General features: G+C 38.8%; 1 protein-coding gene across 2 annotated transcripts in view; it reads left to right on the top strand.

The window, feature by feature from the left end:
* Window positions 1-908: 908 nt before the first annotated feature.
* bmpr1ba (bone morphogenetic protein receptor, type IBa) overlaps window positions 909-15,361 on the top strand; it is a 69,137-nt gene continuing 54,684 nt past the window's right edge. For both annotated transcript variants that reach the window (XM_007548030.2, XM_007548029.2), the window contains exon 1: window positions 909-1,015. The gene's annotated coding sequence lies outside the window, so the exon portion shown is untranslated. The remainder of the gene's footprint in view (window positions 1,016-15,361) is intronic.

Here is a 15,361-nt window from a genome sequence, read left to right as displayed (position 1 = left end):
GATTTGCGCAGCACCTTGTAGAAACAATAATTACTGAGATTATTATTTTTGGTGGGTCATTAATATGAACACCTTGTTGATTTTTTAAAATTATTTTCTTTTTATTTTCTTGTTTTTGTTGTTGTTCTTTAATAAAGTTACGAACGTTTTGATAAGGAGTCAGAGGAGGACGTGCTGGTCTCAGCGTCCTGACAACGTTCAGTTTGTCACCTACCGCCAAGATCGACGTATTGCACCCGCTGCTGTAGCAAAGCACGAACAGCTATGAAATGGGAAAAAGAAGCTATTCATTAACCGATTAAGTCATGTTTTAGATTTTTCTTGAAAAACTAATCAGTCACGGCTGATTAGTGGCTGCACATGCACAGATTGATTTTTTACAGCAGACAGCCGCTCCTCTCTCTTGCAGGTACTGCTACCCCCGCTAAATCTTTTAGGGGTACGCAGTACCCAACCGTACCCACCTACTTTCACCCCTGCTTAGACCTAATTAAATATTGTAGATCTTTCACAACTCAATGTTAAAAAAAACAAAACAAATAAATAATCCTTAACCTCATGTTTAGACATTTTATTTGTGTTTTTAGGAACACTCTTCCAGCCGTCTAACCCCCAGATGAGGCCAAGAGTCATCCTGCATACAGCAAAAAAACAAACAAACAAAAAAACATCACTCACATAGCCCTATTTCTGAAATTTTAGTACTCAAAAGGTAGAGAAAATATCAGATTTGAAACTGATACAAAAAAAGAGAGAAAAAAACACAACCAGTTCCAGTTTATAATACAAAACACAAAAAATATGAATGATTTATTCTTTCTGTTTGTTGGGTGAGTTAATGTGGGAAGTGGGGGGCTGACTGAAAAGCCCACGAGTTGGTTGCTTGCTCCTCCGCCTCTGATCGTGGGGAAAACTGAGTAGGAGAACAGTGCTTCAACTTAGGTCTGAAACCACAGCGACGCGAGCAGAAACTTTTATTCTGGCATGGAATAAGAAAGCAACGACTCATATGAAGGTGAGTAAATTATTGAAGCAATGCAAATTACTTTTAAACGCAGCGGCTTTCACTTGGATTGTTAAGTTGTTTCGCCTCATGCGCGGAGATGAAGTTTGGCAGACGCAACGCTTTTTTTGTCTTCAGGGTATTGACAGTCCACGCGTGAGGCTGACTTATTTACTGAAGATTAATATTCACCTCTCTGCTTCGTGGCTGCAACACTGTACAGCTATTTAGAGAAGAGCCTTACTCGTTCGTAGCAGCGGTAGTCTTTGTATTCTGCGCTCGCAGTTGTGTGACTATATATATATTTTTTAACTAAAGAAATTCAATAAATAACTTAAAACTTAGTTTAAGGTCATATGAAATCACCTTTTAACATAGCGACCAGTACCGACATCTGCCAGCATACTGGACGGCGTCATGCTTTCTATGGTATAGTTTTGGTAATTTCTATCTTCTTCATCTATCTGAAGATGAGGGCATCAATTCCTTTTCAACTGCGTGCAAGATTCGTAGAGTTCCCCTTGTAAAGAGGGCACGTTGTAGAGGGGAAAAACAACAACAGCCTGTAGCAATGAACAACCCACAGCCCCGTATTCCCCACGCACCACACTTATATTCACAGGCATGCACATGTTATTCAACTCTCCCTCTGAGTCCAGTAACCAGCTCCAGGTGTTTCCCAGTGTGCTTATGACACAAGTATATCTGCATATGTGTGTGTATGAGCAATCATGTGAGAGTATCCATCCAGATGCCACAATACCATAGTTCCAGATCTTATCTCACCTCATCTGTGGAGGCGCAGGGGTTAGAAGACAAGGGAACCCCGCAGGAAAACACCTAACAACTATGAGAGAGAGAGGTCCAGACAAGTATGCATGCGCAGGAGCGTGTGTGTGGGTGTGTTTTTCTCATCTGTCAGTTAGAAAGTGTTTGTTGTTGTGGTGTCAGTGGGAAGTTAAGTCTTATTCGGGTCAGCAATGTATCACGCACATCTAAAAAACCTGCCACAACCTCAGCTGTGTCTCACTCAGCAACTGCAAGGAAAACAATTTTCTTCTGTGCGCAAAAGAAAATATACATATGCAATGCACTACACTACATGAATACATGCAGTATGACACAGACTGGTGGAAATTCACAACACATTAGACCTAATGCAGGTCCTTGACTGACTCCCTAAGAATAGCAAATAAGTCAGCAACAAACTTAATTTGTGCTCGTCTGGAAAGAAGCTGAGTGAAACGGCAAAAGAAAAAAGCTGACACAAGATATTTTCAATACATTTACTTGGCCCAGTCAGGGAAAATCAGTGCTTTCTGAGGTTAATATAGTCTCTAAAGAATAGGAAAAATTAGCAAAAACACATCCCTCCATGACTGCTGCATTTGTATTTTAAAACTTTGTCTAGTACAGTCTTTGAATCAGATGAAATGCCGTATGGCTTTGAGGGATAAACATAGGTGAAAAATAACTGGTAACGTAAAACAAAAATTAAGACTGCAGGGTAAGGAGAGATTTAAAATCTCTTCAGGTGAACTTGAGGACAGTTTGCTGGCGCTTGCCCTTCCTTAGATCAATTTCCTCTACTGAGAATAGGAGGCGATAAGGATCAAAAATAAACCCAGATAAGCCCCTTCAGCCAGAGGCTGTCCTCTTGAAGATCTTACTCATTTTTAATTACTGTGTCAGGGTGATTTATTGAGATGTTTCAAGATTCTTCTTCACCTGAGTTCCCAGATTAATCTTCCACATTCTGCACTTTTTACAAACTTAAAAAAAAAACAAAACAAAAAAAAACCCTAACATTCTGAAATAATAAGTCACACAAAACGACATGTCATTGACATGGATCCAATTTGTCAGCAGATTCCCGGCACCATCTTCCTGAACAAATGTAAAAACAACCGCAGAAAAGGTTTTGTTGATCTTCATTGTGGGTTTGAGAGAGGTTTGAAGCTCGGTTTTGTTACTGATCTCTGGCGGAAACAAATCTATGCACACCTCACCACATCTTGATTAATGTGAAAGCTGTAAATATGATTAAGGAGTGAGGTTCAAAGATGTTGCGGAAAGGGCTCCTACATGAATCCAATCAGTAACACAAGCAGCTCATAAAATGATTGGTATTTACTTTAGGATAGGCAGATTCATTCATATATTAAAAAATGCCTCAGTCTGGATACAGTCACATCAACTTTTTTATGAAAAGTCCTGAAATATTCATTAATCTTGCGTGTTTTTTTTTTTTTACTACTTTCTCTAGTTTTCTAGAGGTAATATGAGACACTTGACTCCACTCAACCCTGTTCTGCAGGGCCTGTTTTTTTTTGCAGAAGGTTGTATACAGTAATTATCCCATTGCTTGAAGAGAGCCTTGAGTATTTAGACTGACTGTTTACAACAGCACACACTGCAGACCGTGAGCAGACTGCACTCTTCAAACTGTTTGTAAAACAAATATACTCGTATTGTCTTTGTTAAAAGAGCAACCAAAAAACACTGTCTAAAGTTAGTTTGTAGATACAGTTCTGCTGTAAATCAACCAACGAATAAGTCTCAAAATATTGTCCAGTTGACTAATTGATGTGCAAACACAAGGCTAAACTGTACTGCTACAAATAAATAACAATAAATTATCTATGAATTTGCTGCACTTTGTTAAGTTTTGGTGTGTACACTATCGCTGTAAGACAAGTTGCAATTGTAGAGAGAAAGTTTTTGCTTTTCAAAGAAATACATTCATAAATAGTTAATGCTGATTAACATACATTTAAGTTGGTTTGCCTACCACTAATAATTCTGGAAAAATGAACTAGGCTATGATATGTTGTGAGGAATAAGAGGCAGCAGTTGAAATGAATCTGATGAACTCTGCTTGCTATAAGAAAGTGCAAAAATAATGATGATGAACATAATCATTGGGCAGCAGTGGCTCAGGAGGTAGGGATTTGTTTTTTTAGCCCGTAGGTTGCTGGTTTGAATCCCTGCTCTGTCCTTTTCAACAGTTTTTCTCCTGGGGCAAAACACCCGCCTCGCCTGCTGGTGGTTTTGGAACGAGCTATAGAAATGCAGATCATTAACAGTTTATCATAACACCTGTGATGCTAGTTTTCATTCAGCATTACACATAATTCAGTTGCACAGTCTTAGTCTTAAGCTCCTTGACCCTATCCCCTTTCAATGTGTGGACATTTAAACAAAGAAACTTATTCTGAGTTCCTGATGCAGGACTCAGAAGTTCAAATCACTCCCTCTGATGATCTGTTTTTGCTTTGTTAGAATGAGCCCTTAGCGGCTTCCTTTGAGAGACGTGACCAGGAGCCGACTTTGATGAAATGCCTGAAATCTTCCAGCTGTGCAGTCGTGGATAATCATAGTAATCAGTAAATCATTGTAGAATACAGAACTGCCTTGAGAGCAGCTTGGTTGATGGTGTAGAGCAGATTTAAATGATGATTTATTAGGTGGATTAATAGGCCACGTGATCAGTTTAACCTTGTGTCCCACAGGGTGGATGTGAAAACATCTTACCAGCCAGCGTCTGATCTCATTTAATGCTCTCAAGTTTAAGCTGGTCTCAGTGCTCAGGCACTCCGTTTCTCTCTTGCTTCATATTTACAGCTTTTTTTGTTTTTTGTTTTTGTTTTTAGCATTGTGCGTGTAGAGCTGTCCTTCGTCAGGCTTTTTAATCGCTCATTACGTTTCGATCACTTTTATTTTCACTCATGTTTTCTTTAAATGACTGTTGGCAGCAAGAGTCCTTATCCTAAACACCAGTAGGTTAAGCCCTAAGGAGTTTTCAGCTCATACAGTTTTGCTTTGAACTTTGATTCTGCTCTTTATTTTTTTTTAACCTCAGCTCTTTTTTTGTGTGTGTTTGGCTTGTCTGAATTTTTAACAAGGAAAGGCCTTTGGTACCTCAAAGGGAAGTGGGGAAAGGAGAGAAATGATGGAGTGATGACTGGGATACTGAGAGAAAAAATAGGGTCTGAGGAGAAGGAATGATAACCATCTGGATTCACTTTGTGACAAATTCATCCCTTATGCCCCCCAAAGCAGAGACCTCCAATTTCCATGGTGGTTCCTTTGAGGTGCCATTCCATTGGTGATGGCAGAAACATTTGCCTAAGAGCAAGTGTCATTGTTGAGCTTCAGGAAGTGCCTTTTCTATGAGGTCTAGACATCCCTTGATTGCTAAAGTCTTTATTAAAACAAATTCTTCCATTAAGAGTGGCTAGATCCCTAGGTTTTCTAGAGTTTTTGAAACACAAACAACATCTGGATAAGCCACACTGACTCATTCTTGATAGACATAGGAATCAAGTGTCAGATTTTTGTGGGGTAGGGGGTTGCTATGTATGCAGCAAGAGATATAAATTGTTCCAAGCTGTTGCCTACAGCATTAATTTTACAAGAATTTCTTAGTGATTAAAGGTCAAGCCAAATGATGGAAAACCTATGATATAAGTTTGTTTAGTTTCTACAACTTCTTCCTTTAAAATAGTTGAGAAAATGTGTATTCAGATGTAAATTATTGTATGAAAATGAACACAACACAAAAGCAATCAATTTTCTAGCTGACTTTATTATGATTGCTGTGTCTTTAAATCAAATTCCCACACAAATGAACTGGTTACAGTTTTTGATTGCGAAACGAGCTTTGCTTTACTTTCGTTGCGTTTGTTGGTAATTTTGCTCATGCCGTTTCTTATTTAAGTTTTGGTATTTTCTTTGGTCGACCTTGAATCCTCTGTTGCAGCCATTCCCAGGTATGGAATGGGCCAGGGTACACCAGGATGATTCACGCCAACCATTAGTCAGTTCGTATCTGCCACTGTGACGCTGTTGACGCATTGACTTTTCAAAACACGACCACCTGGGTTCAGCCTAAAAAAGATCGAAAAAGACACAATCAGCTGTTAAACATAAAATTCAAACAGTCTTGGAAAACAGAATGTACAAGTAATAGTTAAACAATTGCTTTAAAAAAATGTAATTACAGTTGTTCTCCGTAGGCTACGTTGAAATTTAACAATTATTTCAATTAATTTTAAACTGTTCATGTAATTCTTGTCGGTGGGGATGAAATTTCAGTGTGTGGGTAGAAAAAAAGGTGTACAAAATGGTAAAGGGTGTATTGACCCAGAGAGAATGCGTTTCTTCTTTTGTTATATTTGTGACCTGGAAAATAATACTGAAGGGAACTCTTAAAAAAAAGGCTTCTCTTTGCCTTTTTCTTTCTCTCTCCTTATTCACCTTTCCTCTCTGGATCTGACTTCTGCACAGATAAGCAGCAAATGTGCTGCTGCAGATGTACTGTTTTGTATCGCATCATCAATACCCTCCTGGGTGAAATTGCATCCACGTTGCTCATGCACACACCACCTTCCCATGAGACGTAAATTCATGATGGGCTCATCAATATGTTTTCTGAAGACGTAATTCCATATAAATTAAACCTGATTGGTACCAAATTGAATTTACCCTCTAAGATATTGAATCTGATGCAGATGAAATCCAATCTCGAGTGGGCCTGTTTCTTCACTTATGTGTCCTGTGGATTTCTACATATCCATCTAAAAAGGCAATTAGAATGTGAAGCAGGCCTCTGGGAGTCTTTAAACTGTGTTCTGTGTCACAGTGTACATTATGGTATTACTTTATTGATACTGTCAGCCAGGAGAGAATGTGTTGTCGAAGAACATCTGTTGGTAAGATGATGCCTAAGTATTTACGATTTGTTTTTATTGCATTTTTTCCGTTAAACAGGAATTCAAAAATCTCCAACTTCAGATAGATTAAGGTAAATGTAAGGAATAAGTCAAAGGAATGGTCTTTGATACGCCACATACTGTAGATAAAGGGCTGTGGTTTAATAGATTTAATTGGGTGATCTATAAAAAAACAGAGCTGAACAGATGGCCAGCACCTAATCAGCTCCATCATATCGGGGGAAAAGCATGATCCAAACCACAAAAAATAGAGGTGGCGCATCCAATGGAGCCCAGATGTCCCTTACAGAACCCTATAGGTTTGAGGCCAAAAAGCCATCAAGCAGATGACTATGCATCAAGTCACACAGACAACAATTATCACAGAAACACATTAATTTCATCTGGCTTGGGAATTTCTTTGTGTAAAGCAGTTTGTATTTTTGTTCATGGAAACTGATTTCTTTGGTTTTCAAAGATTTTTAAAACTGTTTTTTATTTACGCTCTTCATAAAAAAAAAGTGTTGCCTATACATAAGTATCACCTGCTTCCATTTTAAAAGTGATATGGGAGGAGCAGTGTTTTTACAAGCGGAGCCCCCATGAACCATGTCAGCTCAGCTACCTGAGGGGAAAAAATCAGAGATTCCATCTTGATGAAATTAGTCTTTTGGGTAGAGATGCACATTCACAAGCTTTGTGGGTGAGTCAATTTTTTTTCTATTTTTATTAAAGCTCTCTTTAGCAAAGACTAATTTAAGAACTATACTTAATGCTTAGTGCGTGAATGCTTATTCACGGTATATTTAGTGAATAGTCAATAGCTACATAAGCAGCACCAGCATCACACTCCTACAAGTACCAGCCTGTGTGTAAATAGATTTTGAGTTTGTTGGGAGCAGTGGTTGTAGTCTGACAGCTGCTGGGAGGAAGGATCTATGATAAAGCTCTTATGTGCACCTAGGATGTAGCAGTCTGTTACTAAAGAAGCTCTCCGTTTCAGCAATGGCTTCCTGGATGGTGTGGGAGACATTGCCCAACAGTGATAATGCTACAGACCATAACCTTCACATTGCTTACCTGTGCAGCACCTCAGGAGCCTGGAGCAAATGCTATCTGGACTTGCAGTCTTTCACACCATGATCTTTTGCAGGTGACTTTGTAGATTGTAGAAAGGGACAAGAGGGAGGTGGAAGAGAGAAGCTATGCCAAAACATCTCTTTCAAAATGAGATGTTTTGGCTGAGAGCTGAGAGGTGTGAAGTCGTGAAAAGAGGCAGTCACAGAGGGTGGAGGTAACAGCAGGGAAGACTGAGCTGAAGGTGGGGTTGGTGACTGATCCAACCTGTTAAAGAACTGGTTGAAGTCGTTCACCCACATCAAGTCTCCTAGGGCGTGCGGGCTTGGTTTGTTCCCAGAGACGGTTTCCAGGCTCTTCCCAATCCCACAGATGTTACTCTGCTGCATCTAGCCCATCTTTCTTCCATCCACCTTCTTTCTGCAATGTTTTTTTCCATATCTAATTTTCTTTCTCAGTTCCTTCTGTACAGCTCTCAACTTCTCCTTGTTTCCTGTTCAAAAGGCTCTCTTCTTTTCCTTAAGAAGATTCTTTATGTCAGGGTTTATCCAGGGCTTACTGTTGGAGAAACACCATACCTTCCTGATGGGCATGGTGTTGTCCACACGAAAGTTAATTTAGTCCGTGATGCAGTTAGTGGTGCTGTCGATGTCCTTCCCATGAGGAACACGGCCCTTCCCACACATAGGAGCTGAAAGAGTCTGTCTCCACTGACCATCTCTTCACTGTTCATGTCACAGCTGGTTCTCTATGTACAAAAGGTTTACAAACAGGGTGGGAATGAACCAAGATGTGATCTGAGGACCTCAGAGAAGGGATAGGTGATGATCTATATGACTCCTTGTTGTTGGTATACAATAAATCCAGCTCTTCATTGTCTCTGGTGTGACAGCTGACATCCTCTGTGAAGATGAGGTGATTAGAGGACAAAGAGACTAAAGTCGCTGAATGAAAGTCCTCTGAAAAGAAATAAAAAATGTGAAATGGTGGAGCTTCAGCTGTTGTCAAGCTCACTGTCATAACAGCTTAATTAACAGACAACATGCCTTTATAGAAAATACTCTGTGTTTTAAGGCACCAGATCAGATTTGATGCTAATCAAATTCAAATTGACAAGAGGTGGTTACCTTGTAGGTGTGACAGCTCAGTCCTTAAACTTTAAAAGCTGCATGTTATGTCTGCACATTTGGTTAAAAGTTATTTAGGTAGGCTTATATTAAAATATTTTATCACATCGGATTAAGGACTTGGGTACAGCAAATAAGTTCAGACATACACCTTTGATTGCATTCCCTCCCATTACCACATTACACTCCCCAAATTGCAATTCTAGACAGTACACAACCTTACATGCTCCTCTAATTCTTGCAAACTTCATTTAAATTCCTCTCCTTTCTGTAATTGTGTTCAAATCTACTTTACTCCATTTCATTTTGGTCGGTTCGGGAAAGAGGTATCTTTGTAGCAACAAAAGCTGCCCTAATGTTGGGGTTACATTAGTAAAAGATAAGGTAATAGTACGACGAAAGCCAAGTTGTCAGAGACTCCCTTTGTCCAAAGGGGAAACACAATAAAGAACACTGGGCTTTCTAGTGTTTCCCCTCGGTTCAGGTTCTAGCTAATCAGCAGTGCACACAGCCGTGACTGTTCTGTTCCAGGGGACTGGAGACGGAGTCAGGGAGGGGGTAGACAGGATGAGGGTCTGATTTGAAATGGCCACATAAGGGTGGAAGGAGGTAAAGAGTGCATGTGTCTCTGACATGTGCTCCTGTGTCTTTCTTTTTGCCATGAGAGACCCTCCAGGGGCCAAAGAGTGTTTCATTTGACTCTACATGTACAAATTTTACCAGAAGTACCGAGTCAGTTAATAAAGCAGAGTTAAGCGAGTTGTGTTTTTTGAGGCTGCGTTATAATCACTATCAGATGTCAGAGCAGAGGAGAGGGAGCAGGGAGAGAACGAGGTGTGTGTGTGTGTGTGTGTGTGTGTGTGTGTGTCTGAATGACAAGACAAAGACAAAAGAAAGCACATGGACAATGAAAACTAATATGGCTTCCAAAGAATGCTAATATAGACTCTGCTAATAAATATATCAGTTTGCTTATGTGACACTAGCACATGGCTTTTATTTAGGATTTATGTCTGAATAAATATGTCTAATGCATGCGCCTATGTTTCCTTCACTAATTATATTTCATATTTCTTTAATCCATATCTCTATTCCTGTATACCACACGAATTATATGGCAGAGCGTTCGCTGTTCATTAGCAATTGTGACCTCAATATAGAAACTTGTGGGTGGTATGCTTAGTTTTTGCTGCACATCAAGGTGTTTTGCAGCAATTGAGTGCTCAGGCTCTACCTCCATTAAGCAAGACTATGTTCTAATTACTGTCAGATGGTGGGCAGAGTCCTCGTGTCTGGAGCCATTTACGAGGCCTGCAGCCACCTGGAGGGGAAAAGGCAGGGAGGTGGGCAAAATCCACCCAAATAGGCTGTCCTTTGTTGTCTGAAAATGTGTAAGTTGGAAGTTACACAAGAGTTGTTCAACTCTTAAATGTTTCTATGACAACTTATATTTTTTTGTTGGTAGAGTCCGAGACGTCATCATAGTCATATCGAAAAGAATCTTGAAACATCTGATGGTAGCAAAAAACAACACCACTACGTTAACGCGGTCATACAGAAAGGGCCAATGTTCTGGGCTTAACTGTATGAGTACAAAAAAGGCCGAGATGCTTTCTGAAAGTATCAAGGTCAAACATATCTATTAATTTTGAATAAGTTTTATCTTAGAAATGTTTCTTTTTCACTTTCTGTTTTAGGATAATTTTTGCTCGCCAATAATAAAAGTACATTTACACTATTCTAATGTCAGCACCTGGTTGCAGGCAAATATATTTGGCAGCTATCGAAGATTTTGTCCTCAAAGATGATCTGTTAAAACCAGGAAAATGTGAAAAGGATTTGACAAAGTTTAATGAGGGCCAAACTGTGATGCCTGGATTACTGTATCAGAGCATTTCCAATAACTGCAGCTCTTGTGGCTTAGTCAGTCTGCAATGCTCGTTTCTATCAAATGTGAACCAAAGAGGGAGCAGTGGTGAATTGGCTTTAGAGTCATGTGTGCTGCTCTGTGCCACAAGTGGGGAGCAAAAGCTAACTTGTGTGGTCCGATCCACCAGATGAGCTATTGCAGTGCAAACACGGAGACAAAACATGTCAGAAAATGTAACACATATTTTGACTCCATTGGCATAAACCAGTGGAACTGCCTATGCTGATCATGTATTTATGCCTCATCATAATACAACCCTGTATAATGTGTAAAATAACACTGAGACCCAGTTATCCCATGGAAATGTATAGTTATGGGCAGCACATGGTTCAGGTACACCATATGCAGTGGCTATGGTCCTTAACACAGATGTCCCTAGATCGATTCCCGGCTCTAGGCCATTTGCTGAAGGTCTTCCCCTTCTTTCTGCCCTTCTTCCTGTCTAGTTGTTAATGACTATAGAATATAGATCATATTTAATGCCTTCAGGAAGTTGGATATATATTCTTCTGCAGCCACTGTCTGAGTTTGTGGACACTGCCTGGTTGGCTACCAAGCCTATATCAATATCTAAGTGGTAAAGATGGGATGTCATGATTTAATGGGATGCCCAGAAGAAGTTGGAGGAAGGAAGAAAATGGGTTATGCTCTATGATTTTTTCAAACACGCAGTCTACTACAATATGTAGTTGTACCTGTACCACACTCCCCCCAGTGGTCTGGACCAATCTTTTCATATTTGCAGTTTTTGCTATTTGAGTTTTTTTCCCCTTTTGCTTGTATTTCCTGTGGTTGTAGTATTTTTGTTTGCATCTGTTTTGTTGTGTTTAGGTTTTGCTTCAATATTCTGTGATTGCAAAGGTTTCCGTTTGCAGTATTTGTTCTTGCTTTTGTGCTTTGGAAATTATGTCAATCATGTTTACAGCGCGTTCTTAGCCATTTGCTAAGTGTTTGCACCTGTAGGCCACTTTATAGAGCACATCAAAAATAACATTCGTTCCTCTCTGTGAATTCTTAGGTCAAATCTTTTTTGTGACCCAGTGCTGGTACATCTAATTAAGGATGAGAAGTTGCTCTCAATATATAGTATGACTTGTACAGCAGGAAATTAAGGCTAATCTGGAGGACTGTGGACAGTCTGTGGCTAAAAGGCATTCTCAAGGTGAACTGACTGCTTTTAATCTGAATAGGTTTGGCATGTGTGCAGGGATCTGCTGCTTCCCTTCTCTCTGCTGAAGTGTCTGCATTGCTTTCTTTTTTTATATATATGCGAGGCCATAGTTTTTCTTGTTGCCGTTTGTTGTTACCGTTTTCTAAACAAGCTGGAAGTGTCAGGATTTGTAGGATTTGTGGGTGGTTGTGGTGAGGATTGACGCCGAGACCCAAATAGTGGTGATGATGATGAATTTAATGATGAAGCTCAAACAGTCCAATACAGGCGGCATATATATAGCTGTATAGCACACAGCTAATTACCGGTAGCACTGATACACAGAAGACTGAAAACAATTGCTGAAGCCGACACAGGACTTAATCAGTTCTACTGTGACGACGGACAGACTGACACTGACAAAGACGACAGTAGACGAGGACCCGACAAGAGACCAAGACAACAGGTGGGACTAAATACACAGGGAGGGTAATCAAGGAATGAGACACACCTGGGAAGCAATCAACGGGGAAGACGCAGAAACAACAGAGACTCAGGACAGAAACTGAACACAGAAAAACCTTAAAATAAATACACAGAAACACGGATCATGACAGGAAGCTTGTGAGGAAGAAGCTAAGCCACAGACGTGCATGTACTTTTAAATGTCATGCTAAAATCACAGGGCCATCTAGTGCCCTGGCCTGGTCATCTTCACAGTATAAATGTGTAACTTTTCCCTCAATCAACTTCAGAAAATGCTGGCAGTTTCCAGACAGCGGTCTCGTGCAAACGTAGCCTTAAAGATAAGCTGCCACGTTGTTCTGCGGCAAAACACTAGCATTGTTATTAACCGCTGGTTTAGATTTTTACTAAACAGGCATTTTTCATAGAAATCAACCTTAAATTAGATGTTTTGTTTTAAAACTGTCAGTGCAAAAGTTTATTATAAAACTGAGTTTGCATTGTGTTAAAAGGTTAATACAGACAGTTTCAAACAATAGACATAAATTTTATCTTGGAAAAATAAAACCGTTTGTGATTCCCTAAAAAAGGAGCTTGTGATGTCACACTTAGTATGCTTTGATGTGGTACTGTGTATCAATGTGTTTGTTGCTTTTGAGCCATTACCAAAAAGAGAACAAAAGACAAAGACAGAAAAGTATCTTCTAGCAAAGCGGCTCAAGTTTCATGAGCAGATGATGTTTTGATCTTTGAGACATCCAACTCCATCAGTCAGCCTGTTCCTTTGCAAGTAGAAACACTCCCACATCACAGTTCATCGAGCAGAACACACTCATCTGGTTGAAGATGTCAAGAACTACACAATGAAACACCCATAAAATCACAATTTTCCTGAGGAACAAAAACCTATTTTCCATTTTAGAGTTCAAATTATTTTTGCAATAATGTTGTCTGATTGTCTATGTGCTATTAAACACACTAAATAGCATCCTGTCAATGAGGATAAAATGTCTAAAATGTCAACAATTTAACCTTTCAATACCTTGAGACGATTTTTCATGTTTTTTTTCCCCGAAAATCATTAAATTTAAATGTTTTATGATCAACTATTGTGGAATATTAAAATCTTTACAAAACACTTTTGAGACTCTTGAACAGTAAAACTGATATATGAATAAAATTAGTAATTAAAATGGCAAAAAGAATAGATTAAAAGCAAAATAATGGCTGTCCTATATGTAATGAACATTTTTCCACAAATGGATTGTGAAATCTCACATTCTTAGTGAAGCTTAAACATTTTTGAGTCATTTTTGAATCTCTGAGTGACTAAGATCTTTAAGGCACTATGTGATAGTTAAAACTAAAATGTAAAAATTAAAACTTGTAGCACTTTTATATACCGCTGTTTATATAAATTCCAAAATATTTTTAATTCTTTTAAAAAGTCCACTGAAATTTTTAAATAGGTAAATAAATGCTTAACTTGATTAGTATAAAGGCAGTTAGAGTAAAAAATACAATACTGTCAAAAACAAGATGAAAATGTATCTTGCAGTCCTACATAACATTAAATGAAAAAAAAAAAAGTTTAAGTTTTGTACTTTACATCTTACAAATGCAAAAATGCATTTATAAACCTTACCCAGAGCAAACAAGTGGGTAAGGTTTGTTAAACTAGTAAGTATAATAATTAGTTTCTTTGTTTTAAGTTTCAAAGCATGCATGCGATAAGACAAACACCTGTTGCTGCTTCATGGCTCCATACTGTACTGTTTTTTACACCTCAAGGCGTGTTGGGTGGTCAAACAAATCACATCAGTCCCTGACAAGTGCATGTCAGACAAAATTAGTCTAAAACAGTCAACCTTATCTGGCCTTCAGCGCCAGCAGGGGTGGTCTGCAGATGCTTTGACGCTGACTGACAGAAGCAAAGGGTTGAAAATAAATAGCAATATTCGGTAATGGCATATTGAATTGCTTATTTATTAGATATGTGACAGGGACAAAACTGATGACCAAACATAACCCAAAGAGTAAATGAGTTATTTATGTAGGCTTTGTGGTTTTATCATGAAATGTAAAGTTACTACGGTGGGAGAAGCACTTCATAAGCATATAAAGCATATAAGAATTATTTAGGGGTTTATGTTTAAAGATTTTCTTTTTACTCTCATTGATAAAAGTTGTTTTATAAATACTTTTCAGCAATGTAGAGACATGTTACAGTTTTTGTTATAAAGTCAAGGTAAATGTTCTAAGTTTGAAATTACCCAGCATTGGTGTAGCATTTATTATTTTTTATTTTTCTAAACATCATTTTTCAGCATTAGAGACCTTTGTTGACAGTCACCAGACAGAAAATAGGCAAATAGAGAAGCAGGGGTCAGACATGCAGGAAAGGTCTCAGGGTCAGGAGTCAAGCCCTGGACAGATGCAATGAGGACTAGCCTCTGTTTTTGGGCCCTTGCTCCGCCTCTACACCAGAGTCCTCTAATGTTTTAGTTTTATGGGTGAATTTAAATGAGCAGGTCCATTTTTGTGTGAAAACAACTTAAGCTTAGAAACTTAAATGGTGTCTTCTCTTGCTTTATAAATATTAACATTTTGACTTTTCAGGGTCTTTTAGTATATTTTAAAAGATCGAAGGGCAGAATTTACTCTTACAGAGTCTTGTCTGGTTGAAATGCAAAACTTGGATGTTTTACATTGACATTGTCTGTCAGAACTAGACACAATATAGATTTAAAGAGAACAGACCCAGTTTAATGTCTGTACTTAGATACAAATAAGCCACTCATCCCGCAATGATTGAACTTCAGTTCATAAATTTGAAATGATCTATATGCTGCTCCCCCATCTCACTTTAAATTGAGCTTTCTTCAGTTTTGGTAC

The sequence above is a fragment of the Poecilia formosa genome, unplaced genomic scaffold (assembly GCF_000485575.1).
Source record: "Poecilia formosa unplaced genomic scaffold, Poecilia_formosa-5.1.2 Scaffold25, whole genome shotgun sequence".
In the NCBI taxonomy this organism is placed as follows: Eukaryota; Metazoa; Chordata; class Actinopteri; order Cyprinodontiformes; family Poeciliidae; genus Poecilia; species Poecilia formosa.
Note: the sequence above shows the minus strand (reverse complement) of the source record. Positions and strands in the feature narration are given on the sequence as shown.